Raw genomic sequence first — 20,981 nt, 5'->3', positions numbered from 1 at the left:
AATATTAAGTTGGTTAGTTTGATGCTCGACTGGAGCATATTATTAGCTTCCCCTGAGGGCGAAATGCACAGCGTAGCCGTTGCTAGGGAACGGCCTTTTCTGTCGTTTTTTGTTTTCTCTGCGTCAATGTGAATATTGATAACTACAGTTCTGCTCAAGACAGATGGCGATGGAAAACAATGGTTTAAGGCACCATATTTAAGCAGTGGTTCCCGAAAGTGAGGGTGGGGTGCAACCTGACATCTGACAATTCGTTTTAAATACTCTAAAACCAACGTATTTCCTCCACACAAGAAAAAACACGCTAATTTCGCAGTCAGGCTCTGGTGATGTACCTAGAAACGACGGTAGTAAAGAGCGTACGCTCACACGTCAGATTGGCCGAGCGGTCTAAGGCGCCAGATTTAAGCTCTGGTTCCCGAAGGGGAGCGTGGGTTCGAACCCCACATCTGACAATGCATTTTAAATATTCCAAAACTACCAATTTCGTACATGCGGGAAAACAAGTAAAACAAGCGCACACGACTGCTCGTTTGGACTCTTGTGTGCTATTGTACATACTGGCGTCGGCCTAGCATCGCAAGTTGCCTGTCGCGCCGGGAATGCACGTGTAGCAACAGAAAAAAATGAGCCAGGAAGTGCAGACTCTCTACCACTGGTATTTGGTACTTACCGAGATTCCAGAAAGCGTGGCGATCACTTGCCTCGGTAGCGCAGTAGGCAGCGCGTAAGTCTCATAATCTTAAGGTCGTGAGTTCGATCCTCACCCGGGGCATTTAATTTACTTTCGTCCACAGCTAAATTGACGGCTCTGGGGTTTGCGAAGCAGCGAAACACTTTGTACTTTGTTATCCACAAGGCTTCAACGACTCAGCGTGATAATGTTTACTTCCCGTTATTACTACTTGCAGTTCTTATGTAAAATTTTCAAGGAAAAAAGTACTAGTAATAAAACTGAATTTCGTACGATATAACGTGTAAAGTCACACAATGTATGACCTGCTGTATGATGACAGGCAGCAGGTCTTTACTTGCGAAATAAGTAAATAAATATTACTACTTACAGCTTTGCTTTTCCTCCTACCCCTGTAACAACGAGGCATAAAGCAATGGATTGTGACTTTTGACATGCGCGCCTCGCCATGGGCGCGCGAAAAGGTGCTCGCAAACAGGGAAAGTGCGACACGGAAAGCGGGTGGACCGGGTGTAAAGCCCGAGAGAAATGTGCGTGTGCGGTGTGGTCTAGTGGCTAGGATACCTGGCTCTCACCCAGGAGGCCCGGGTTCGATTCCCGGTACCGGAACGGAATTTTTCGGAAAAAATCACGACACGTTTTGACCCTGCGAAAGGCTGTTTCACGCCCTCCTCGCATTATGGCTACTGGTTCATAAACGTCAGCTGAAAACAGTCGAGAGAAACGGGCACGCAATGAAATTACTACGAGCAGCGGAATAAAGAGAGAAGAGACGCTGGTCCACTGTTGGACTGCTACCATAGAAATGTTACATGGCAATACGCAGAGCAATTCCCTCGAAGCGATGGAAAGCTGTCTGCACCGAGGCCCGTTAGCTCAATTGGTTAGAGCGTCGTGCTAATAACGCGAAGGTCGTGGGTACGATCCCCCCACGGGCCACTACGATTTCACTCTTTCAAAAAGGCAACGCCGATTTCGGCGGGGAAGTATGGTGACAAAGAAATCGTCACATTGTGTGGGAACTGATAGGGGACCAGAACGCGACTTGTCGGGACGCGCTAAAACACTTCACTGGTCACAGCACGGTGAACGCACAGTTTCTCGTCCGAACACCGCTACTGCGCGAAGCTGGACGTTGTCAGTGCTTGGGCGGGTGAACGCCTGCGAACACACGGCGCTGCCGATAGTTTCAATTCGTATTTCTCTTTCCTCTTCGGTTTCGGAGCTGCAGCGCTATTCGGTGAAGGGCACTGGCGCCACATTTTGCCTCTCGGTATGCCAAGTCGCGCCGTGCGGCCACAGTGAAATGAAGGAGCGTGTTGTAAAATTTCCAACAAAGAAAAAAAAAAGAAGAAATCTACTAGTAATAAAACTGAATTTGTCTGACAGAACATGTAAAATCAGACAATACGTGATAACAGGCAGCAGGTATTTACTTGAGGCATAAGTAATGTGGTGCCCGCCCGCCTCGCCATACCTCTCTCAGTCGTTTTGCGTGCTTGTCCTTTTTATATAGGCCGATTGGAGAGCGTCAGCTCTCGCGTCAGCTGAGCAAAGTCGAGACAAGTCGAGACTCAAGGTGAATCGACGCACACGCTATAGGGTGGCCTGCAGCGAGTAAGATGGGGAAAGAAACATTAATTGAAGGACGCGTGGCAAAAGCACTCATACGCAAAAGTAAAAAGCCGGCTGCGGTGGCCGGGAATCGAACCCGGATCAACTGCTTGGAAGGCAACTATGCTGACCATTACACCACCACCGCACGGTTTCCGTCCGCCCACGCCGCGCTGTGTCTGCTTCCCGCCTGTCGGCGGCGGCTCAAGGTGGTCGTAGCTGTAGGCGCATTACGGGGTAGGCGAGCGCATCCAGACAGCGTCTCTACGCACATTTCGCGTCCTTTGGCAAGAGTCGTCGCGTGCGTGCGCCGCAAGAGTACTTAGGCGATCGCGTTCGGGCGTCATTTTTAAGCAGCAGTGCAGTGCAGGATTCAGCGTCTGTAGCATTCTTTCGAGAGGATGCGACGGCGCTGGACGGCAGTCCCACTTTCCCCGCAGACGTCTGCCGCGGAAAGCACCAGGAAGCTGAGCATCGGTGGTTCAGTGGTAGAATGCTCGCCTGCCACGCGGGCGGCCCGGGTTCGATTCCCGGCCGATGCATCATTTTGTTTTTTCTCCGATAGTGGTGCTGCGAGTCCTTCGCACTCGAACTGCGTGAGCCATGAGAATGAACCGCGGTATTTCCGTGTGGAAATAACCAAACATACAGCGCACACGACTGCTCGTTTGGACTCTTGTGTGCTATTCTACATACTGGCGTCGGCCTAGCATCGCAAGTTGCCTGTCGCGCCGGGAATGCACGTGTAGCAACAGAAAAAAATGAGCCAGGAAGTGCAGACTCTCTACCACTGGTATTTGGTACTTACCGAGATCACTTGCCTCGGTAGCGCAGTAGGCAGCGCGCAAGTCTCATAATCTTAAGGTCGTGAGTTCGATCCTCAACCGGGGCATTTAATTTACTTTCGTCCACAGCTAAATTGACGGCTCTGGGGTTTGCGAAGCAGCGAAACACTTTGTACTTTGTTATCCACAAGGCTTCAACGACTCAGCGTGATAATGTTTACTTCCCGTTATTACTACTTGCAGTTCTTATGTAAAATTTTCAAGGAAAAAAGTACTAGTAATAAAACTGAATTTCGTACGATATAACGTGTAAAGTCACAATGTATGACCTGCTGTATGATGACAGGCAGCAGGTCTTTACTTGCGAAATAAGTAAATAAATATTACTACTTACAGCTTTGCTTTTCCTCCTACCCCTGTAACAACGAGGCATAAAGCAATGGATTGTGACTTTTGACATGCGCGCCTCGCCATGGGCGCGCGAAAAGGTGCTCGCAAACAGGGAAAGTGCGACACGGAAAGCGAGTGGACCGGGTGTAAAGCCGGAGAGAAATGTGCATGTCCGGTGTGGTCTAGTGGCTAGGATACCTGGCTCTCACCCAGGAGGCCCGGGTTCGATTCCCGGTACCGGAACGGAATTTTTCGGAAAAAATCACGACAAGTTTTGACCCTGCGAAAGGCTGTTTCACGCCCTCCTCGCATTATAGCTACTGGTTCATAAACGTCAGCTGAAAACAGTCGAGAGAAACGGTCACGCAATGAAATTACTACGAGCAGCGGAATATAGGGAGAAGAGACGCTGCTCCACTGTTGGACTGCTACCATAGAAATGTTACATGGCAATACGCAGAGCAATTCCCGCGAAGCGATGGAAGGCTGTCTGCACCGAGGTCCGTTAGCTCAGTTGGTTAGAGCGTCGTGCTAATAACGCGAAGGTCGTGGGTTCGATCCCCCCACGGCCCACTACGATTTCACTCTTTCAAAAAGGCAACGCCGATTTCGGCGGGGAAGTATGGTGACAAAGAAATCGTCACATTGTGTGGGAACTGATAGGGGACCAGAACGCGACTTGTCGGGACGCGCTAAAACACTTCACTGGTCACAGCACGGTGAACGCACAGTTTCTCGTCCGATCACCGCTACTGCGCGAAGCTGGACGTTGTCAGTGCTTGGGCGGGTGACCGCCTGCGAACACACGGCACTGCCGATAGTTTCAATTCGTATTTCTCTTTCCTCTTCGGTTTCGGAGCTGCAGCGCTATTCGGTCAAGGGCACTGGCGCCACATTTTGCCTCTCAGTATGCCAAGTCGCGCCGTGCGGCCACAGTGAAATGAAGGAGCGTGTTGAAAAATTTTCAACAAAGAAAAAAAAATGAAATGTACTAGTAATAAAACTGAATTTGTCTGACAGAACATGTAAAATCAGACAATACATGATAACAGGCAGCAGGTATTTACTTGAGGCATAAGTAATGTGGTGCCCGCCTCGCCATACCTCTCTCAGTCGTTTTGCGCGCTTGTTCTTTTTATATAGGCCGATTGGAGAGCGTCAGCTCTCGCGTCAGCTGAGCAAAGTCGAGACAAGTCGAGACTCAAGGAGAATCGACGCACACGCTATAGGGTGGCCTGCAGCGAGTAAGATGGGGAAAGAAACATTAATTGAAGGACGCGTGGCAAAAGTACTCATACGCAAAAGTTAAAAGCCGGCTGCGGTGGCCGGGAATCGAACCCGGATCAACTGCTTGGAAGGCAACTATGCTGACCATTACACCACCACCGCACGGTTTCCGTCCGCGCACGCCGCGCTGTGTCTGCTTCCCGCCTGTCGGCGGCGGCTCAAGGTGGTCGTAGCTGTAGGCGCATTACGACGTAGGCGAGCGCATCCAGACAGCGTCTCTACGCACATTTCGCGTCCTTTGGCAAGAGTCGTCGCGTGCGTGCGCCGCAAGAGTACTTAGGCGATCGCGTTCGGGCGTCATTTTTAAGCAGTGCAGTGCAGGATTCAGCGTCTGTAGCATTCTCTCGAGAGGATGCGACGGCGCTGGACGGCAGTCCCACTTTCCCCTCAGGCGTCTGCCGCGGAAAGCACCAGGAAGCTGAGCATCGGTGGTTCAGTGGTAGAATGCTCGCCTGCCACGCGGGCGGCCCGGGTTCGATTCCCGGCCGATGCATCATTTTGTTTTTTCTCCGATAGTGGCGCTGCGTGTCTTTCGCACTCGAACTGCGTGAGCCATGAGAATGCACCGCGGTATTTCCGTGGGAAATAACCTAACATGCAGCGCACACGACTGCTCGTTTGGACTCTTGTGTGCTATTCTACATACTGGCGTCGGCCTAGCATCGCAAGTTGCCTGTCGCGCCGGGAATGCACGTGTAGCAACAGAAAAAAATGAGCCAGGAAGTGCAGACTCTCTACCACTGGTATTTGGTACTTACCGAGATCACTTGCCTCGGTAGCGCAGTAGGCAGCGCGTAAGTCTCATAATCTTAAGGTCGTGAGTTCGATCCTCAACCGGGGCATTTAATTTACTTTCGTCCACAGCTAAATTGACGGCTCTGGGGTTTGCGAAGCAGCGAAACACTTTGTACTTTGTTATCCACAAGGCTTCAACGACTCAGCGTGATAATGTTTACTTCCCGTTATTACTACTTGCAGTTCTTATGTAAAATTTTCAAGGAAAAAAGTACTAGTAATAAAACTGAATTTCGTACGATATAACGTGTAAAGTCACAATGTATGACCTGCTGTATGATGACAGGCAGCAGGTCTTTACTTGCGAAATAAGTAAATAAATATTACTACTTACAGCTTTGCTTTTCCTCCTACCCCTGTAACAACGAGGCATAAAGCAATGGATTGTGACTTTTGACATGCGCGCCTCGCCATGGGCGCGCGAAAAGGTGCTCGCAAACAGGGAAAGTGCGACACGGAAAGCGAGTGGACCGGGTGTAAAGCCGGAGAGAAATGTGCATGTCCGGTGTGGTCTAGTGGCTAGGATACCTGGCTCTCACCCAGGAGGCCCGGGTTCGATTCCCGGTACCGGAACGGAATTTTTCGGAAAAAATCACGACAAGTTTTGACCCTGCGAAAGGCTGTTTCACGCCCTCCTCGCATTATAGCTACTGGTTCATAAACGTCAGCTGAAAACAGTCGAGAGAAACGGTCACGCAATGAAATTACTACGAGCAGCGGAATATAGGGAGAAGAGACGCTGCTCCACTGTTGGACTGCTACCATAGAAATGTTACATGGCAATACGCAGAGCAATTCCCGCGAAGCGATGGAAGGCTGTCTGCACCGAGGTCCGTTAGCTCAGTTGGTTAGAGCGTCGTGCTAATAACGCGAAGGTCGTGGGTTCGATCCCCCCACGGCCCACTACGATTTCACTCTTTCAAAAAGGCAACGCCGATTTCGGCGGGGAAGTATGGTGACAAAGAAATCGTCACATTGTGTGGGAACTGATAGGGGACCAGAACGCGACTTGTCGGGACGCGCTAAAACACTTCACTGGTCACAGCACGGTGAACGCACAGTTTCTCGTCCGATCACCGCTACTGCGCGAAGCTGGACGTTGTCAGTGCTTGGGCGGGTGACCGCCTGCGAACACACGGCACTGCCGATAGTTTCAATTCGTATTTCTCTTTCCTCTTCGGTTTCGGAGCTGCAGCGCTATTCGGTCAAGGGCACTGGCGCCACATTTTGCCTCTCAGTATGCCAAGTCGCGCCGTGCGGCCACAGTGAAATGAAGGAGCGTGTTGAAAAATTTTCAACAAAGAAAAAAAAATGAAATGTACTAGTAATAAAACTGAATTTGTCTGACAGAACATGTAAAATCAGACAATACATGATAACAGGCAGCAGGTATTTACTTGAGGCATAAGTAATGTGGTGCCCGCCTCGCCATACCTCTCTCAGTCGTTTTGCGCGCTTGTTCTTTTTATATAGGCCGATTGGAGAGCGTCAGCTCTCGCGTCAGCTGAGCAAAGTCGAGACAAGTCGAGACTCAAGGAGAATCGACGCACACGCTATAGGGTGGCCTGCAGCGAGTAAGATGGGGAAAGAAACATTAATTGAAGGACGCGTGGCAAAAGTACTCATACGCAAAAGTTAAAAGCCGGCTGCGGTGGCCGGGAATCGAACCCGGATCAACTGCTTGGAAGGCAACTATGCTGACCATTACACCACCACCGCACGGTTTCCGTCCGCGCACGCCGCGCTGTGTCTGCTTCCCGCCTGTCGGCGGCGGCTCAAGGTGGTCGTAGCTGTAGGCGCATTACGGCGTAGGCGAGCGCATCCAGACAGCGTCTCTACGCACATTTCGCGTCCTTTGGCAAGAGTCGTCGCGTGCGTGCGCCGCAAGAGTACTTAGGCGATCGCGTTCGGGCGTCATTTTTAAGCAGTGCAGTGCAGGATTCAGCGTCTGTAGCATTCTCTCGAGAGGATGCGACGGCGCTGGACGGCAGTCCCACTTTCCCCTCAGGCGTCTGCCGCGGAAAGCACCAGGAAGCTGAGCATCGGTGGTTCAGTGGTAGAATGCTCGCCTGCCACGCGGGCGGCCCGGGTTCGATTCCCGGCCGATGCATCATTTTGTTTTTTCTCCGATAGTGGCGCTGCGTGTCTTTCGCACTCGAACTGCGTGAGCCATGAGAATGCACCGCGGTATTTCCGTGGGAAATAACCTAACATGCAGCGCACACGACTGCTCGTTTGGACTCTTGTGTGCTATTCTACATACTGGCGTCGGCCTAGCATCGCAAGTTGCCTGTCGCGCCGGGAATGCACGTGTAGCAACAGAAAAAGATGAGCCAGGAAGTGCAGACTCTCTACCACTGGTATTTGGTACTTACCGAGATCACTTGCCTCGGTAGCGCAGTAGGCAGCGCGTAAGTCTCATAATCTTAAGGTCGTGAGTTCGATCCTCAACCGGGGCATTTAATTTACTTTCGTCCACAGCTAAATTGACGGCTCTGGGGTTTGCGAAGCAGCGAAACACTTTGTACTTTGTTATCCACAAGGCTTCAACGACTCAGCGTGATAATGTTTACTTCCCGTTATTACTACTTGCAGTTCTTATGTAAAATTTTCAAGGAAAAAAGTACTAGTAATAAAACTGAATTTCGTACGATATAACGTGTAAAGTCACAATGTATGACCTGCTGTATGATGACAGGCAGCAGGTCTTTACTTGCGAAATAAGTAAATAAATATTACTACTTACAGCTTTGCTTTTCCTCCTACCCCTGTAACAACGAGGCATAAAGCAATGGATTGTGACTTTTGACATGCGCGCCTCGCCATGGGCGCGCGAAAAGGTGCTCGCAAACAGGGAAAGTGCGACACGGAAAGCGAGTGGACCGGGTGTAAAGCCGGAGAGAAATGTGCATGTCCGGTGTGGTCTAGTGGCTAGGATACCTGGCTCTCACCCAGGAGGCCCGGGTTCGATTCCCGGTACCGGAACGGAATTTTTCGGAAAAAATCACGACAAGTTTTGACCCTGCGAAAGGCTGTTTCACGCCCTCCTCGCATTATAGCTACTGGTTCATAAACGTCAGCTGAAAACAGTCGAGAGAAACGGTCACGCAATGAAATTACTACGAGCAGCGGAATATAGGGAGAAGAGACGCTGCTCCACTGTTGGACTGCTACCATAGAAATGTTACATGGCAATACGCAGAGCAATTCCCGCGAAGCGATGGAAGGCTGTCTGCACCGAGGTCCGTTAGCTCAGTTGGTTAGAGCGTCGTGCTAATAACGCGAAGGTCGTGGGTTCGATCCCCCCACGGCCCACTACGATTTCACTCTTTCAAAAAGGCAACGCCGATTTCGGCGGGGAAGTATGGTGACAAAGAAATCGTCACATTGTGTGGGAACTGATAGGGGACCAGAACGCGACTTGTCGGGACGCGCTAAAACACTTCACTGGTCACAGCACGGTGAACGCACAGTTTCTCGTCCGATCACCGCTACTGCGCGAAGCTGGACGTTGTCAGTGCTTGGGCGGGTGACCGCCTGCGAACACACGGCACTGCCGATAGTTTCAATTCGTATTTCTCTTTCCTCTTCGGTTTCGGAGCTGCAGCGCTATTCGGTCAAGGGCACTGGCGCCACATTTTGCCTCTCAGTATGCCAAGTCGCGCCGTGCGGCCACAGTGAAATGAAGGAGCGTGTTGAAAAATTTTCAACAAAGAAAAAAAAATGAAATGTACTAGTAATAAAACTGAATTTGTCTGACAGAACATGTAAAATCAGACAATACATGATAACAGGCAGCAGGTATTTACTTGAGGCATAAGTAATGTGGTGCCCGCCTCGCCATACCTCTCTCAGTCGTTTTGCGCGCTTGTTCTTTTTATATAGGCCGATTGGAGAGCGTCAGCTCTCGCGTCAGCTGAGCAAAGTCGAGACAAGTCGAGACTCAAGGAGAATCGACGCACACGCTATAGGGTGGCCTGCAGCGAGTAAGATGGGGAAAGAAACATTAATTGAAGGACGCGTGGCAAAAGTACTCATACGCAAAAGTTAAAAGCCGGCTGCGGTGGCCGGGAATCGAACCCGGATCAACTGCTTGGAAGGCAACTATGCTGACCATTACACCACCACCGCACGGTTTCCGTCCGCGCACGCCGCGCTGTGTCTGCTTCCCGCCTGTCGGCGGCGGCTCAAGGTGGTCGTAGCTGTAGGCGCATTACGGCGTAGGCGAGCGCATCCAGACAGCGTCTCTACGCACATTTCGCGTCCTTTGGCAAGAGTCGTCGCGTGCGTGCGCCGCAAGAGTACTTAGGCGATCGCGTTCGGGCGTCATTTTTAAGCAGTGCAGTGCAGGATTCAGCGTCTGTAGCATTCTCTCGAGAGGATGCGACGGCGCTGGACGGCAGTCCCACTTTCCCCTCAGGCGTCTGCCGCGGAAAGCACCAGGAAGCTGAGCATCGGTGGTTCAGTGGTAGAATGCTCGCCTGCCACGCGGGCGGCCCGGGTTCGATTCCCGGCCGATGCATCATTTTGTTTTTTCTCCGATAGTGGCGCTGCGTGTCTTTCGCACTCGAACTGCGTGAGCCATGAGAATGCACCGCGGTATTTCCGTGGGAAATAACCTAACATGCAGCGCACACGACTGCTCGTTTGGACTCTTGTGTGCTATTCTACATACTGGCGTCGGCCTAGCATCGCAAGTTGCCTGTCGCGCCGGGAATGCACGTGTAGCAACAGAAAAAAATGAGCCAGGAAGTGCAGACTCTCTACCACTGGTATTTGGTACTTACCGAGATCACTTGCCTCGGTAGCGCAGTAGGCAGCGCGTAAGTCTCATAATCTTAAGGTCGTGAGTTCGATCCTCAACCGGGGCATTTAATTTACTTTCGTCCACAGCTAAATTGACGGCTCTGGGGTTTGCGAAGCAGCGAAACACTTTGTACTTTGTTATCCACAAGGCTTCAACGACTCAGCGTGATAATGTTTACTTCCCGTTATTACTACTTGCAGTTCTTATGTAAAATTTTCAAGGAAAAAAGTACTAGTAATAAAACTGAATTTCGTACGATATAACGTGTAAAGTCACAATGTATGACCTGCTGTATGATGACAGGCAGCAGGTCTTTACTTGCGAAATAAGTAAATAAATATTACTACTTACAGCTTTGCTTTTCCTCCTACCCCTGTAACAACGAGGCATAAAGCAATGGATTGTGACTTTTGACATGCGCGCCTCGCCATGGGCGCGCGAAAAGGTGCTCGCAAACAGGGAAAGTGCGACACGGAAAGCGAGTGGACCGGGTGTAAAGCCGGAGAGAAATGTGCATGTCCGGTGTGGTCTAGTGGCTAGGATACCTGGCTCTCACCCAGGAGGCCCGGGTTCGATTCCCGGTACCGGAACGGAATTTTTCGGAAAAAATCACGACAAGTTTTGACCCTGCGAAAGGCTGTTTCACGCCCTCCTCGCATTATAGCTACTGGTTCATAAACGTCAGCTGAAAACAGTCGAGAGAAACGGTCACGCAATGAAATTACTACGAGCAGCGGAATATAGGGAGAAGAGACGCTGCTCCACTGTTGGACTGCTACCATAGAAATGTTACATGGCAATACGCAGAGCAATTCCCGCGAAGCGATGGAAGGCTGTCTGCACCGAGGTCCGTTAGCTCAGTTGGTTAGAGCGTCGTGCTAATAACGCGAAGGTCGTGGGTTCGATCCCCCCACGGCCCACTACGATTTCACTCTTTCAAAAAGGCAACGCCGATTTCGGCGGGGAAGTATGGTGACAAAGAAATCGTCACATTGTGTGGGAACTGATAGGGGACCAGAACGCGACTTGTCGGGACGCGCTAAAACACTTCACTGGTCACAGCACGGTGAACGCACAGTTTCTCGTCCGATCACCGCTACTGCGCGAAGCTGGACGTTGTCAGTGCTTGGGCGGGTGACCGCCTGCGAACACACGGCACTGCCGATAGTTTCAATTCGTATTTCTCTTTCCTCTTCGGTTTCGGAGCTGCAGCGCTATTCGGTCAAGGGCACTGGCGCCACATTTTGCCTCTCAGTATGCCAAGTCGCGCCGTGCGGCCACAGTGAAATGAAGGAGCGTGTTGAAAAATTTTCAACAAAGAAAAAAAAATGAAATGTACTAGTAATAAAACTGAATTTGTCTGACAGAACATGTAAAATCAGACAATACATGATAACAGGCAGCAGGTATTTACTTGAGGCATAAGTAATGTGGTGCCCGCCTCGCCATACCTCTCTCAGTCGTTTTGCGCGCTTGTTCTTTTTATATAGGCCGATTGGAGAGCGTCAGCTCTCGCGTCAGCTGAGCAAAGTCGAGACAAGTCGAGACTCAAGGAGAATCGACGCACACGCTATAGGGTGGCCTGCAGCGAGTAAGATGGGGAAAGAAACATTAATTGAAGGACGCGTGGCAAAAGTACTCATACGCAAAAGTTAAAAGCCGGCTGCGGTGGCCGGGAATCGAACCCGGATCAACTGCTTGGAAGGCAACTATGCTGACCATTACACCACCACCGCACGGTTTCCGTCCGCGCACGCCGCGCTGTGTCTGCTTCCCGCCTGTCGGCGGCGGCTCAAGGTGGTCGTAGCTGTAGGCGCATTACGGCGTAGGCGAGCGCATCCAGACAGCGTCTCTACGCACATTTCGCGTCCTTTGGCAAGAGTCGTCGCGTGCGTGCGCCGCAAGAGTACTTAGGCGATCGCGTTCGGGCGTCATTTTTAAGCAGTGCAGTGCAGGATTCAGCGTCTGTAGCATTCTCTCGAGAGGATGCGACGGCGCTGGACGGCAGTCCCACTTTCCCCTCAGGCGTCTGCCGCGGAAAGCACCAGGAAGCTGAGCATCGGTGGTTCAGTGGTAGAATGCTCGCCTGCCACGCGGGCGGCCCGGGTTCGATTCCCGGCCGATGCATCATTTTGTTTTTTCTCCGATAGTGGCGCTGCGTGTCTTTCGCACTCGAACTGCGTGAGCCATGAGAATGCACCGCGGTATTTCCGTGGGAAATAACCTAACATGCAGCGCACACGACTGCTCGTTTGGACTCTTGTGTGCTATTCTACATACTGGCGTCGGCCTAGCATCGCAAGTTGCCTGTCGCGCCGGGAATGCACGTGTAGCAACAGAAAAAGATGAGCCAGGAAGTGCAGACTCTCTACCACTGGTATTTGGTACTTACCGAGATCACTTGCCTCGGTAGCGCAGTAGGCAGCGCGTAAGTCTCATAATCTTAAGGTCGTGAGTTCGATCCTCAACCGGGGCATTTAATTTACTTTCGTCCACAGCTAAATTGACGGCTCTGGGGTTTGCGAAGCAGCGAAACACTTTGTACTTTGTTATCCACAAGGCTTCAACGACTCAGCGTGATAATGTTTACTTCCCGTTATTACTACTTGCAGTTCTTATGTAAAATTTTCAAGGAAAAAAGTACTAGTAATAAAACTGAATTTCGTACGATATAACGTGTAAAGTCACAATGTATGACCTGCTGTATGATGACAGGCAGCAGGTCTTTACTTGCGAAATAAGTAAATAAATATTACTACTTACAGCTTTGCTTTTCCTCCTACCCCTGTAACAACGAGGCATAAAGCAATGGATTGTGACTTTTGACATGCGCGCCTCGCCATGGGCGCGCGAAAAGGTGCTCGCAAACAGGGAAAGTGCGACACGGAAAGCGAGTGGACCGGGTGTAAAGCCGGAGAGAAATGTGCATGTCCGGTGTGGTCTAGTGGCTAGGATACCTGGCTCTCACCCAGGAGGCCCGGGTTCGATTCCCGGTACCGGAACGGAATTTTTCGGAAAAAATCACGACAAGTTTTGACCCTGCGAAAGGCTGTTTCACGCCCTCCTCGCATTATAGCTACTGGTTCATAAACGTCAGCTGAAAACAGTCGAGAGAAACGGTCACGCAATGAAATTACTACGAGCAGCGGAATATAGGGAGAAGAGACGCTGCTCCACTGTTGGACTGCTACCATAGAAATGTTACATGGCAATACGCAGAGCAATTCCCGCGAAGCGATGGAAGGCTGTCTGCACCGAGGTCCGTTAGCTCAGTTGGTTAGAGCGTCGTGCTAATAACGCGAAGGTCGTGGGTTCGATCCCCCCACGGCCCACTACGATTTCACTCTTTCAAAAAGGCAACGCCGATTTCGGCGGGGAAGTATGGTGACAAAGAAATCGTCACATTGTGTGGGAACTGATAGGGGACCAGAACGCGACTTGTCGGGACGCGCTAAAACACTTCACTGGTCACAGCACGGTGAACGCACAGTTTCTCGTCCGATCACCGCTACTGCGCGAAGCTGGACGTTGTCAGTGCTTGGGCGGGTGACCGCCTGCGAACACACGGCACTGCCGATAGTTTCAATTCGTATTTCTCTTTCCTCTTCGGTTTCGGAGCTGCAGCGCTATTCGGTCAAGGGCACTGGCGCCACATTTTGCCTCTCAGTATGCCAAGTCGCGCCGTGCGGCCACAGTGAAATGAAGGAGCGTGTTGAAAAATTTTCAACAAAGAAAAAAAAATGAAATGTACTAGTAATAAAACTGAATTTGTCTGACAGAACATGTAAAATCAGACAATACATGATAACAGGCAGCAGGTATTTACTTGAGGCATAAGTAATGTGGTGCCCGCCTCGCCATACCTCTCTCAGTCGTTTTGCGCGCTTGTTCTTTTTATATAGGCCGATTGGAGAGCGTCAGCTCTCGCGTCAGCTGAGCAAAGTCGAGACAAGTCGAGACTCAAGGAGAATCGACGCACACGCTATAGGGTGGCCTGCAGCGAGTAAGATGGGGAAAGAAACATTAATTGAAGGACGCGTGGCAAAAGTACTCATACGCAAAAGTTAAAAGCCGGCTGCGGTGGCCGGGAATCGAACCCGGATCAACTGCTTGGAAGGCAACTATGCTGACCATTACACCACCACCGCACGGTTTCCGTCCGCGCACGCCGCGCTGTGTCTGCTTCCCGCCTGTCGGCGGCGGCTCAAGGTGGTCGTAGCTGTAGGCGCATTACGGCGTAGGCGAGCGCATCCAGACAGCGTCTCTACGCACATTTCGCGTCCTTTGGCAAGAGTCGTCGCGTGCGTGCGCCGCAAGAGTACTTAGGCGATCGCGTTCGGGCGTCATTTTTAAGCAGTGCAGTGCAGGATTCAGCGTCTGTAGCATTCTCTCGAGAGGATGCGACGGCGCTGGACGGCAGTCCCACTTTCCCCTCAGGCGTCTGCCGCGGAAAGCACCAGGAAGCTGAGCATCGGTGGTTCAGTGGTAGAATGCTCGCCTGCCACGCGGGCGGCCCGGGTTCGATTCCCGGCCGATGCATCATTTTGTTTTTTCTCCGATAGTGGCGCTGCGTGTCTTTCGCACTCGAACTGCGTGAGCCATGAGAATGCACCGCGGTATTTCCGTGGGAAATAACCTAACATGCAGCGCACACGACTGCTCGTTTGGACTCTTGTGTGCTATTCTACATACTGGCGTCGGCCTAGCATCGCAAGTTGCCTGTCGCGCCGGGAATGCACGTGTAGCAACAGAAAAAAATGAGCCAGGAAGTGCAGACTCTCTACCACTGGTATTTGGTACTTACCGAGATCACTTGCCTCGGTAGCGCAGTAGGCAGCGCGTAAGTCTCATAATCTTAAGGTCGTGAGTTCGATCCTCAACCGGGGCATTTAATTTACTTTCGTCCACAGCTAAATTGACGGCTCTGGGGTTTGCGAAGCAGCGAAACACTTTGTACTTTGTTATCCACAAGGCTTCAACGACTCAGCGTGATAATGTTTACTTCCCGTTATTACTACTTGCAGTTCTTATGTAAAATTTTCAAGGAAAAAAGTACTAGTAATAAAACTGAATTTCGTACGATATAACGTGTAAAGTCACAATGTATGACCTGCTGTATGATGACAGGCAGCAGGTCTTTACTTGCGAAATAAGTAAATAAATATTACTACTTACAGCTTTGCTTTTCCTCCTACCCCTGTAACAACGAGGCATAAAGCAATGGATTGTGACTTTTGACATGCGCGCCTCGCCATGGGCGCGCGAAAAGGTGCTCGCAAACAGGGAAAGTGCGACACGGAAAGCGAGTGGACCGGGTGTAAAGCCGGAGAGAAATGTGCATGTCCGGTGTGGTCTAGTGGCTAGGATACCTGGCTCTCACCCAGGAGGCCCGGGTTCGATTCCCGGTACCGGAACGGAATTTTTCGGAAAAAATCACGACAAGTTTTGACCCTGCGAAAGGCTGTTTCACGCCCTCCTCGCATTATAGCTACTGGTTCATAAACGTCAGCTGAAAACAGTCGAGAGAAACGGTCACGCAATGAAATTACTACGAGCAGCGGAATATAGGGAGAAGAGACGCTGCTCCACTGTTGGACTGCTACCATAGAAATGTTACATGGCAATACGCAGAGCAATTCCCGCGAAGCGATGGAAGGCTGTCTGCACCGAGGTCCGTTAGCTCAGTTGGTTAGAGCGTCGTGCTAATAACGCGAAGGTCGTGGGTTCGATCCCCCCACGGCCCACTACGATTTCACTCTTTCAAAAAGGCAACGCCGATTTCGGCGGGGAAGTATGGTGACAAAGAAATCGTCACATTGTGTGGGAACTGATAGGGGACCAGAACGCGACTTGTCGGGACGCGCTAAAACACTTCACTGGTCACAGCACGGTGAACGCACAGTTTCTCGTCCGATCACCGCTACTGCGCGAAGCTGGACGTTGTCAGTGCTTGGGCGGGTGACCGCCTGCGAACACACGGCACTGCCGATAGTTTCAATTCGTATTTCTCTTTCCTCTTCGGTTTCGGAGCTGCAGCGCTATTCGGTCAAGGGCACTGGCGCCACATTTTGCCTCTCAGTATGCCAAGTCGCGCCGTGCGGCCACAGTGAAATGAAGGAGCGTGTTGAAAAATTTTCAACAAAGAAAAAAAAATGAAATGTACTAGTAATAAAACTGAATTTGTCTGACAGAACATGTAAAATCAGACAATACATGATAACAGGCAGCAGGTATTTACTTGAGGCATAAGTAATGTGGTGCCCGCCTCGCCATACCTCTCTCAGTCGTTTTGCGCGCTTGTTCTTTTTATATAGGCCGATTGGAGAGCGTCAGCTCTCGCGTCAGCTGAGCAAAGTCGAGACAAGTCGAGACTCAAGGAGAATCGACGCACACGCTATAGGGTGGCCTGCAGCGAGTAAGATGGGGAAAGAAACATTAATTGAAGGACGCGTGGCAAAAGTACTCATACGCAAAAGTTAAAAGCCGGCTGCGGTGGCCAGGAATCGAACCCGGATCAACTGCTTGGAAGGCAACTATGCTGACCATTACACCACCACCGCACGGTTTCCGTCCGCGCACGCCGCGCTGTGTCTGCTTCCCGCCTGTCGGCGGCGGCTCAAGGTGGTCGTAGCTGTAGGCGCATTACGGCGTAGGCGAGCGCATCCAGACAGCGTCTCTACGCACATTTCGCGTCCTTTGGCAAGAGTCGTCGCGTGCGTGCGCCGCAAGAGTACTTAGGCGATCGCGTTCGGGCGTCATTTTTAAGCAGTGCAGTGCAGGATTCAGCGTCTGTAGCATTCTCTCGAGAGGATGCGACGGCGCTGGACGGCAGTCCCACTTTCCCCTCAGGCGTCTGCCGCGGAAAGCACCAGGAAGCTGAGCATCGGTGGTTCAGTGGTAGAATGCTCGCCTGCCACGCGGGCGGCCCGGGTTCGATTCCCGGCCGATGCATCATTTTGTTTTTTCTCCGATAGTGGCGCTGCGTGTCTTTCGCACTCGAACTGCGTGAGCCATGAGAATGCACCGCGGTATTTCCGTGGGAAATAACCTAACATGCAGCGCACACGACTGCTCGTTTGGACTCTTGTGTGCTATTCTACATACTGGCGTCGGCCTAGCATCGCAAGTTGCCTGTCGCGCCGGGAATGCACGTGTAGCAACAGAAAAAAATGAGCCAGGAAGTGCAGACTCTCTACCACTGGTATTTGGTACTTACCGAGATCACTTGCCTCGGTAGCGCAGTAGGCAGCGCGTAAGTCTCATAATCTTAAGGTCGTGAGTTCGATCCTCAACCGGGGCATTTAATTTACTTTCGTCCACAGCTAAATTGACGGCTCTGGGGTTTGCGAAGCAGCGAAACACTTTGTACTTTGTTATCCACAAGGCTTCAACGACTCAGCGTGATAATGTTTACTTCCCGTTATTACTACTTGCAGTTCTTATGTAAAATTTTCAAGGAAAAAAGTACTAGTAATAAAACTGAATTTCGTACGATATAACGTGTAAAGTCACAATGTATGACCTGCTGTATGATGACAGGCAGCAGGTCTTTACTTGCGAAATAAGTAAATAAATATTACTACTTACAGCTTTGCTTTTCCTCCTACCCCTGTAACAACGAGGCATAAAGCAATGGATTGTGACTTTTGACATGCGCGCCTCGCCATGGGCGCGCGAAAAGGTGCTCGCAAACAGGGAAAGTGCGACACGGAAAGCGAGTGGACCGGGTGTAAAGCCGGAGAGAAATGTGCATGTCCGGTGTGGTCTAGTGGCTAGGATACCTGGCTCTCACCCAGGAGGCCCGGGTTCGATTCCCGGTACCGGAACGGAATTTTTCGGAAAAAATCACGACAAGTTTTGACCCTGCGAAAGGCTGTTTCACGCCCTCCTCGCATTATAGCTACTGGTTCATAAACGTCAGCTGAAAACAGTCGAGAGAAACGGTCACGCAATGAAATTACTACGAGCAGCGGAATATAGGGAGAAGAGACGCTGCTCCACTGTTGGACTGCTACCATAGAAATGTTACATGGCAATACGCAGAGCAATTCCCGCGAAGCGATGGAAGGCTGTCTGCACCGAGGTCCGTTAGCTCAGTTGGTTAGAGCGTCGTGCTAATAACGCGAAGGTCGTGGGTTCGATCCCCCCACGGCCCACTACGATTTCACTCTTTCAAAAAGGCAACGCCGATTTCGGCGGGGAAGTATGGTGACAAAGAAATCGTCACATTGTGTGGGAACTGATAGGGGACCAGAACGCGACTTGTCGGGACGCGCTAAAACACTTCACTGGTCACAGCACGGTGAACGCACAGTTTCTCGTCCGATCACCGCTACTGCGCGAAGCTGGACGTTGTCAGTGCTTGGGCGGGTGACCGCCTGCGAACACACGGCACTGCCGATAGTTTCAATTCGTATTTCTCTTTCCTCTTCGGTTTCGGAGCTGCAGCGCTATTCGGTCAAGGGCACTGGCGCCACATTTTGCCTCTCAGTATGCCAAGTCGCGCCGTGCGGCCACAGTGAAATGAAGGAGCGTGTTGAAAAATTTTCAACAAAGAAAAAAAAATGAAATGTACTAGTAATAAAACTGAATTTGTCTGACAGAACATGTAAAATCAGACAATACATGATAACAGGCAGCAGGTATTTACTTGAGGCATAAGTAATGTGGTGCCCGCCTCGCCATACCTCTCTCAGTCGTTTTGCGCGCTTGTTCTTTTTATATAGGCCGATTGGAGAGCGTCAGCTCTCGCGTCAGCTGAGCAAAGTCGAGACAAGTCGAGACTCAAGGAGAATCGACGCACACGCTATAGGGTGGCCTGCAGCGAGTAAGATGGGGAAAGAAACATTAATTGAAGGACGCGTGGCAAAAGTACTCATACGCAAAAGTTAAAAGCCGGCTGCGGTGGCCGGGAATCGAACCCGGATCAACTGCTTGGAAGGCAACTATGCTGACCATTACACCACCACCGCACGGTTTCCGTCCGCGCACGCCGCGCTGTGTCTGCTTCCCGCCTGTCGGCGGCGGCTCAAGGTGGTCGTAGCTGTAGGCGCATTACGGCGTAGGCGAGCGCATCCAGACAGCGTCTCTACGCACATTTCGCGTCCTTTGGCAAGAGTCGTCGCGTGCGTGCGCCGCAAGAGTACTTAGGCGATCGCGTTCGGGCGTCATTTTTAAGCAGTGCAGTGCAGGATTCAGCGTCTGTAGCATTCTCTCGAGAGGATGCGACGGCGCTGGACGGCAGTCCCACTTTCCCCTCAGGCGTCTGCCGCGGAAAGCACCAGGAAGCTGAGCATCGGTGGTTCAGTGGTAGAATGCTCGCCTGCCACGCGGGCGGCCCGGGTTCGATTCCCGGCCGATGCATCATTTTGTTTTTTCTCCGATAGTGGCGCTGCGTGTCTTTCGCACTCGAACTGCGTGAGCCATGAGAATGCACCGCGGTATTTCCGTGGGAAATAACCTAACATGCAGCGCACACGACTGCTCGTTTGGACTCTTGTGTGCTATTCTACATACTGGCGTCGGCCTAGCATCGCAAGTTGCCTGTCGCGCCGGGAATGCACGTGTAGCAACAGAAAAAAATGAGCCAGGAAGTGCAGACTCTCTACCACTGGTATTTGGTACTTACCGAGATCACTTGCCTCGGTAGCGCAGTAGGCAGCGCGTAAGTCTCATAATCTTAAGGTCGTGAGTTCGATCCTCAACCGGGGCATTTAATTTACTTTCGTCCACAGCTAAATTGACGGCTCTGGGGTTTGCGAAGCAGCGAAACACTTTGTACTTTGTTATCCACAAGGCTTCAACGACTCAGCGTGATAATGTTTACTTCCCGTTATTACTACTTGCAGTTCTTATGTAAAATTTTCAAGGAAAAAAGTACTAGTAATAAAACTGAATTTCGTACGATATAACGTGTAAAGTCACAATGTATGACCTGCTGTATGATGACAGGCAGCAGGTCTTTACTTGCGAAATAAGTAAATAAATATTACTACTTACAGCTTTGCTTTTCCTCCTACCCCTGTAACAACGAGGCATAAAGCAATGGATTGTGACTTTTGACATGCGCGCCTCGCCATGGGCGCGCGAAAAGGTGCTCGCAAACAGGGAAAGTGCGACACGGAAAGCGAGTGGACCGGGTGTAAAGCCGGAGAGAAATGTGCATGTCCGGTGTGGTCTAGTGGCTAGGATACCTGGCTCTCACCCAGGAGGCCCGGGTTCGATTCCCGGTACCGGAACGGAATTTTTCGGAAAAAATCACGACAAGTTTTGACCCTGCGAAAGGCTGTTTCACGCCCTCCTCGCATTATAGCTACTGGTTCATAAACGTCAGCTGAAAACAGTCGAGAGAAACGGTCACGCAATGAAATTACTACGAGCAGCGGAATATAGGGAGAAGAGACGCTGCTCCACTGTTGGACTGCTACCATAGAAATGTTACATGGCAATACGCAGAGCAATTCCCGCGAAGCGATGGAAGGCTGTCTGCACCGAGGTCCGTTAGCTCAGTTGGTTAGAGCGTCGTGCTAATAACGCGAAGGTCGTGGGTTCGATCCCCCCACGGCCCACTACGATTTCACTCTTTCAAAAAGGCAACGCCGATTTCGGC

General features: G+C 51.1%; 43 non-coding genes across 43 annotated transcripts; 35 read left to right on the top strand and 8 right to left on the bottom strand.

Moving 5' to 3' along the window:
- Positions 1-371: 371 nt before the first annotated feature.
- On the top strand, positions 372-455 carry Trnal-uaa (transfer RNA leucine (anticodon UAA)). The gene has a single exon. It is a non-coding gene; the product is annotated as a tRNA-Leu (tRNA).
- A 247-nt stretch (positions 456-702) lies between these two features.
- Trnam-cau (transfer RNA methionine (anticodon CAU)) lies at positions 703-775 on the top strand. Its single transcript has one exon. It is a non-coding gene; the product is annotated as a tRNA-Met (tRNA).
- A 456-nt stretch (positions 776-1,231) lies between these two features.
- Positions 1,232-1,303, top strand: Trnae-cuc (transfer RNA glutamic acid (anticodon CUC)). Its single transcript has one exon. It is a non-coding gene; the product is annotated as a tRNA-Glu (tRNA).
- A 256-nt stretch (positions 1,304-1,559) lies between these two features.
- Positions 1,560-1,633, top strand: Trnai-aau (transfer RNA isoleucine (anticodon AAU)). Its single transcript has one exon. It is a non-coding gene; the product is annotated as a tRNA-Ile (tRNA).
- Positions 1,634-2,384: 751 nt separating this feature from the next.
- On the bottom strand, positions 2,385-2,456 carry Trnag-ucc (transfer RNA glycine (anticodon UCC)). The gene has a single exon. It is a non-coding gene; the product is annotated as a tRNA-Gly (tRNA).
- Positions 2,457-2,779: 323 nt separating this feature from the next.
- Trnag-gcc (transfer RNA glycine (anticodon GCC)) lies at positions 2,780-2,850 on the top strand. Its single transcript has one exon. It is a non-coding gene; the product is annotated as a tRNA-Gly (tRNA).
- Positions 2,851-3,654: 804 nt separating this feature from the next.
- Positions 3,655-3,726, top strand: Trnae-cuc (transfer RNA glutamic acid (anticodon CUC)). The gene has a single exon. It is a non-coding gene; the product is annotated as a tRNA-Glu (tRNA).
- Positions 3,727-3,982: 256 nt separating this feature from the next.
- On the top strand, positions 3,983-4,056 carry Trnai-aau (transfer RNA isoleucine (anticodon AAU)). Its single transcript has one exon. It is a non-coding gene; the product is annotated as a tRNA-Ile (tRNA).
- A 744-nt stretch (positions 4,057-4,800) lies between these two features.
- Positions 4,801-4,872, bottom strand: Trnag-ucc (transfer RNA glycine (anticodon UCC)). The gene has a single exon. It is a non-coding gene; the product is annotated as a tRNA-Gly (tRNA).
- A 320-nt stretch (positions 4,873-5,192) lies between these two features.
- Positions 5,193-5,263, top strand: Trnag-gcc (transfer RNA glycine (anticodon GCC)). The gene has a single exon. It is a non-coding gene; the product is annotated as a tRNA-Gly (tRNA).
- Positions 5,264-5,539: 276 nt separating this feature from the next.
- Positions 5,540-5,612, top strand: Trnam-cau (transfer RNA methionine (anticodon CAU)). Its single transcript has one exon. It is a non-coding gene; the product is annotated as a tRNA-Met (tRNA).
- A 454-nt stretch (positions 5,613-6,066) lies between these two features.
- Positions 6,067-6,138, top strand: Trnae-cuc (transfer RNA glutamic acid (anticodon CUC)). Its single transcript has one exon. It is a non-coding gene; the product is annotated as a tRNA-Glu (tRNA).
- A 256-nt stretch (positions 6,139-6,394) lies between these two features.
- Positions 6,395-6,468, top strand: Trnai-aau (transfer RNA isoleucine (anticodon AAU)). Its single transcript has one exon. It is a non-coding gene; the product is annotated as a tRNA-Ile (tRNA).
- A 744-nt stretch (positions 6,469-7,212) lies between these two features.
- Positions 7,213-7,284, bottom strand: Trnag-ucc (transfer RNA glycine (anticodon UCC)). The gene has a single exon. It is a non-coding gene; the product is annotated as a tRNA-Gly (tRNA).
- A 320-nt stretch (positions 7,285-7,604) lies between these two features.
- On the top strand, positions 7,605-7,675 carry Trnag-gcc (transfer RNA glycine (anticodon GCC)). Its single transcript has one exon. It is a non-coding gene; the product is annotated as a tRNA-Gly (tRNA).
- A 276-nt stretch (positions 7,676-7,951) lies between these two features.
- Trnam-cau (transfer RNA methionine (anticodon CAU)) lies at positions 7,952-8,024 on the top strand. Its single transcript has one exon. It is a non-coding gene; the product is annotated as a tRNA-Met (tRNA).
- A 454-nt stretch (positions 8,025-8,478) lies between these two features.
- Positions 8,479-8,550, top strand: Trnae-cuc (transfer RNA glutamic acid (anticodon CUC)). The gene has a single exon. It is a non-coding gene; the product is annotated as a tRNA-Glu (tRNA).
- A 256-nt stretch (positions 8,551-8,806) lies between these two features.
- On the top strand, positions 8,807-8,880 carry Trnai-aau (transfer RNA isoleucine (anticodon AAU)). Its single transcript has one exon. It is a non-coding gene; the product is annotated as a tRNA-Ile (tRNA).
- Positions 8,881-9,624: 744 nt separating this feature from the next.
- Positions 9,625-9,696, bottom strand: Trnag-ucc (transfer RNA glycine (anticodon UCC)). The gene has a single exon. It is a non-coding gene; the product is annotated as a tRNA-Gly (tRNA).
- A 320-nt stretch (positions 9,697-10,016) lies between these two features.
- On the top strand, positions 10,017-10,087 carry Trnag-gcc (transfer RNA glycine (anticodon GCC)). Its single transcript has one exon. It is a non-coding gene; the product is annotated as a tRNA-Gly (tRNA).
- Positions 10,088-10,363: 276 nt separating this feature from the next.
- Trnam-cau (transfer RNA methionine (anticodon CAU)) lies at positions 10,364-10,436 on the top strand. The gene has a single exon. It is a non-coding gene; the product is annotated as a tRNA-Met (tRNA).
- A 454-nt stretch (positions 10,437-10,890) lies between these two features.
- Positions 10,891-10,962, top strand: Trnae-cuc (transfer RNA glutamic acid (anticodon CUC)). Its single transcript has one exon. It is a non-coding gene; the product is annotated as a tRNA-Glu (tRNA).
- A 256-nt stretch (positions 10,963-11,218) lies between these two features.
- Positions 11,219-11,292, top strand: Trnai-aau (transfer RNA isoleucine (anticodon AAU)). Its single transcript has one exon. It is a non-coding gene; the product is annotated as a tRNA-Ile (tRNA).
- A 744-nt stretch (positions 11,293-12,036) lies between these two features.
- Positions 12,037-12,108, bottom strand: Trnag-ucc (transfer RNA glycine (anticodon UCC)). Its single transcript has one exon. It is a non-coding gene; the product is annotated as a tRNA-Gly (tRNA).
- Positions 12,109-12,428: 320 nt separating this feature from the next.
- Trnag-gcc (transfer RNA glycine (anticodon GCC)) lies at positions 12,429-12,499 on the top strand. Its single transcript has one exon. It is a non-coding gene; the product is annotated as a tRNA-Gly (tRNA).
- A 276-nt stretch (positions 12,500-12,775) lies between these two features.
- On the top strand, positions 12,776-12,848 carry Trnam-cau (transfer RNA methionine (anticodon CAU)). The gene has a single exon. It is a non-coding gene; the product is annotated as a tRNA-Met (tRNA).
- Positions 12,849-13,302: 454 nt separating this feature from the next.
- Positions 13,303-13,374, top strand: Trnae-cuc (transfer RNA glutamic acid (anticodon CUC)). The gene has a single exon. It is a non-coding gene; the product is annotated as a tRNA-Glu (tRNA).
- Positions 13,375-13,630: 256 nt separating this feature from the next.
- Positions 13,631-13,704, top strand: Trnai-aau (transfer RNA isoleucine (anticodon AAU)). Its single transcript has one exon. It is a non-coding gene; the product is annotated as a tRNA-Ile (tRNA).
- Positions 13,705-14,448: 744 nt separating this feature from the next.
- On the bottom strand, positions 14,449-14,520 carry Trnag-ucc (transfer RNA glycine (anticodon UCC)). The gene has a single exon. It is a non-coding gene; the product is annotated as a tRNA-Gly (tRNA).
- A 320-nt stretch (positions 14,521-14,840) lies between these two features.
- Trnag-gcc (transfer RNA glycine (anticodon GCC)) lies at positions 14,841-14,911 on the top strand. Its single transcript has one exon. It is a non-coding gene; the product is annotated as a tRNA-Gly (tRNA).
- Positions 14,912-15,187: 276 nt separating this feature from the next.
- Trnam-cau (transfer RNA methionine (anticodon CAU)) lies at positions 15,188-15,260 on the top strand. Its single transcript has one exon. It is a non-coding gene; the product is annotated as a tRNA-Met (tRNA).
- A 454-nt stretch (positions 15,261-15,714) lies between these two features.
- On the top strand, positions 15,715-15,786 carry Trnae-cuc (transfer RNA glutamic acid (anticodon CUC)). Its single transcript has one exon. It is a non-coding gene; the product is annotated as a tRNA-Glu (tRNA).
- A 256-nt stretch (positions 15,787-16,042) lies between these two features.
- Trnai-aau (transfer RNA isoleucine (anticodon AAU)) lies at positions 16,043-16,116 on the top strand. The gene has a single exon. It is a non-coding gene; the product is annotated as a tRNA-Ile (tRNA).
- A 744-nt stretch (positions 16,117-16,860) lies between these two features.
- Trnag-ucc (transfer RNA glycine (anticodon UCC)) lies at positions 16,861-16,932 on the bottom strand. Its single transcript has one exon. It is a non-coding gene; the product is annotated as a tRNA-Gly (tRNA).
- Positions 16,933-17,252: 320 nt separating this feature from the next.
- Positions 17,253-17,323, top strand: Trnag-gcc (transfer RNA glycine (anticodon GCC)). Its single transcript has one exon. It is a non-coding gene; the product is annotated as a tRNA-Gly (tRNA).
- A 276-nt stretch (positions 17,324-17,599) lies between these two features.
- Positions 17,600-17,672, top strand: Trnam-cau (transfer RNA methionine (anticodon CAU)). Its single transcript has one exon. It is a non-coding gene; the product is annotated as a tRNA-Met (tRNA).
- A 454-nt stretch (positions 17,673-18,126) lies between these two features.
- Trnae-cuc (transfer RNA glutamic acid (anticodon CUC)) lies at positions 18,127-18,198 on the top strand. The gene has a single exon. It is a non-coding gene; the product is annotated as a tRNA-Glu (tRNA).
- Positions 18,199-18,454: 256 nt separating this feature from the next.
- On the top strand, positions 18,455-18,528 carry Trnai-aau (transfer RNA isoleucine (anticodon AAU)). The gene has a single exon. It is a non-coding gene; the product is annotated as a tRNA-Ile (tRNA).
- A 744-nt stretch (positions 18,529-19,272) lies between these two features.
- On the bottom strand, positions 19,273-19,344 carry Trnag-ucc (transfer RNA glycine (anticodon UCC)). The gene has a single exon. It is a non-coding gene; the product is annotated as a tRNA-Gly (tRNA).
- A 320-nt stretch (positions 19,345-19,664) lies between these two features.
- On the top strand, positions 19,665-19,735 carry Trnag-gcc (transfer RNA glycine (anticodon GCC)). The gene has a single exon. It is a non-coding gene; the product is annotated as a tRNA-Gly (tRNA).
- A 276-nt stretch (positions 19,736-20,011) lies between these two features.
- Trnam-cau (transfer RNA methionine (anticodon CAU)) lies at positions 20,012-20,084 on the top strand. The gene has a single exon. It is a non-coding gene; the product is annotated as a tRNA-Met (tRNA).
- Positions 20,085-20,538: 454 nt separating this feature from the next.
- Trnae-cuc (transfer RNA glutamic acid (anticodon CUC)) lies at positions 20,539-20,610 on the top strand. The gene has a single exon. It is a non-coding gene; the product is annotated as a tRNA-Glu (tRNA).
- A 256-nt stretch (positions 20,611-20,866) lies between these two features.
- Trnai-aau (transfer RNA isoleucine (anticodon AAU)) lies at positions 20,867-20,940 on the top strand. Its single transcript has one exon. It is a non-coding gene; the product is annotated as a tRNA-Ile (tRNA).
- The last annotated feature ends 41 nt before the right edge of the window (positions 20,941-20,981 follow it).

The sequence above is a fragment of the Schistocerca cancellata genome, unplaced genomic scaffold, assembly GCF_023864275.1.
Source record: "Schistocerca cancellata isolate TAMUIC-IGC-003103 unplaced genomic scaffold, iqSchCanc2.1 HiC_scaffold_369, whole genome shotgun sequence".
NCBI classification, from domain to species: domain Eukaryota; kingdom Metazoa; phylum Arthropoda; class Insecta; order Orthoptera; family Acrididae; genus Schistocerca; species Schistocerca cancellata.
The sequence above is the reverse complement of the archived record's forward strand: the minus strand, read 5'-3'. Positions and strand labels throughout refer to the sequence as shown.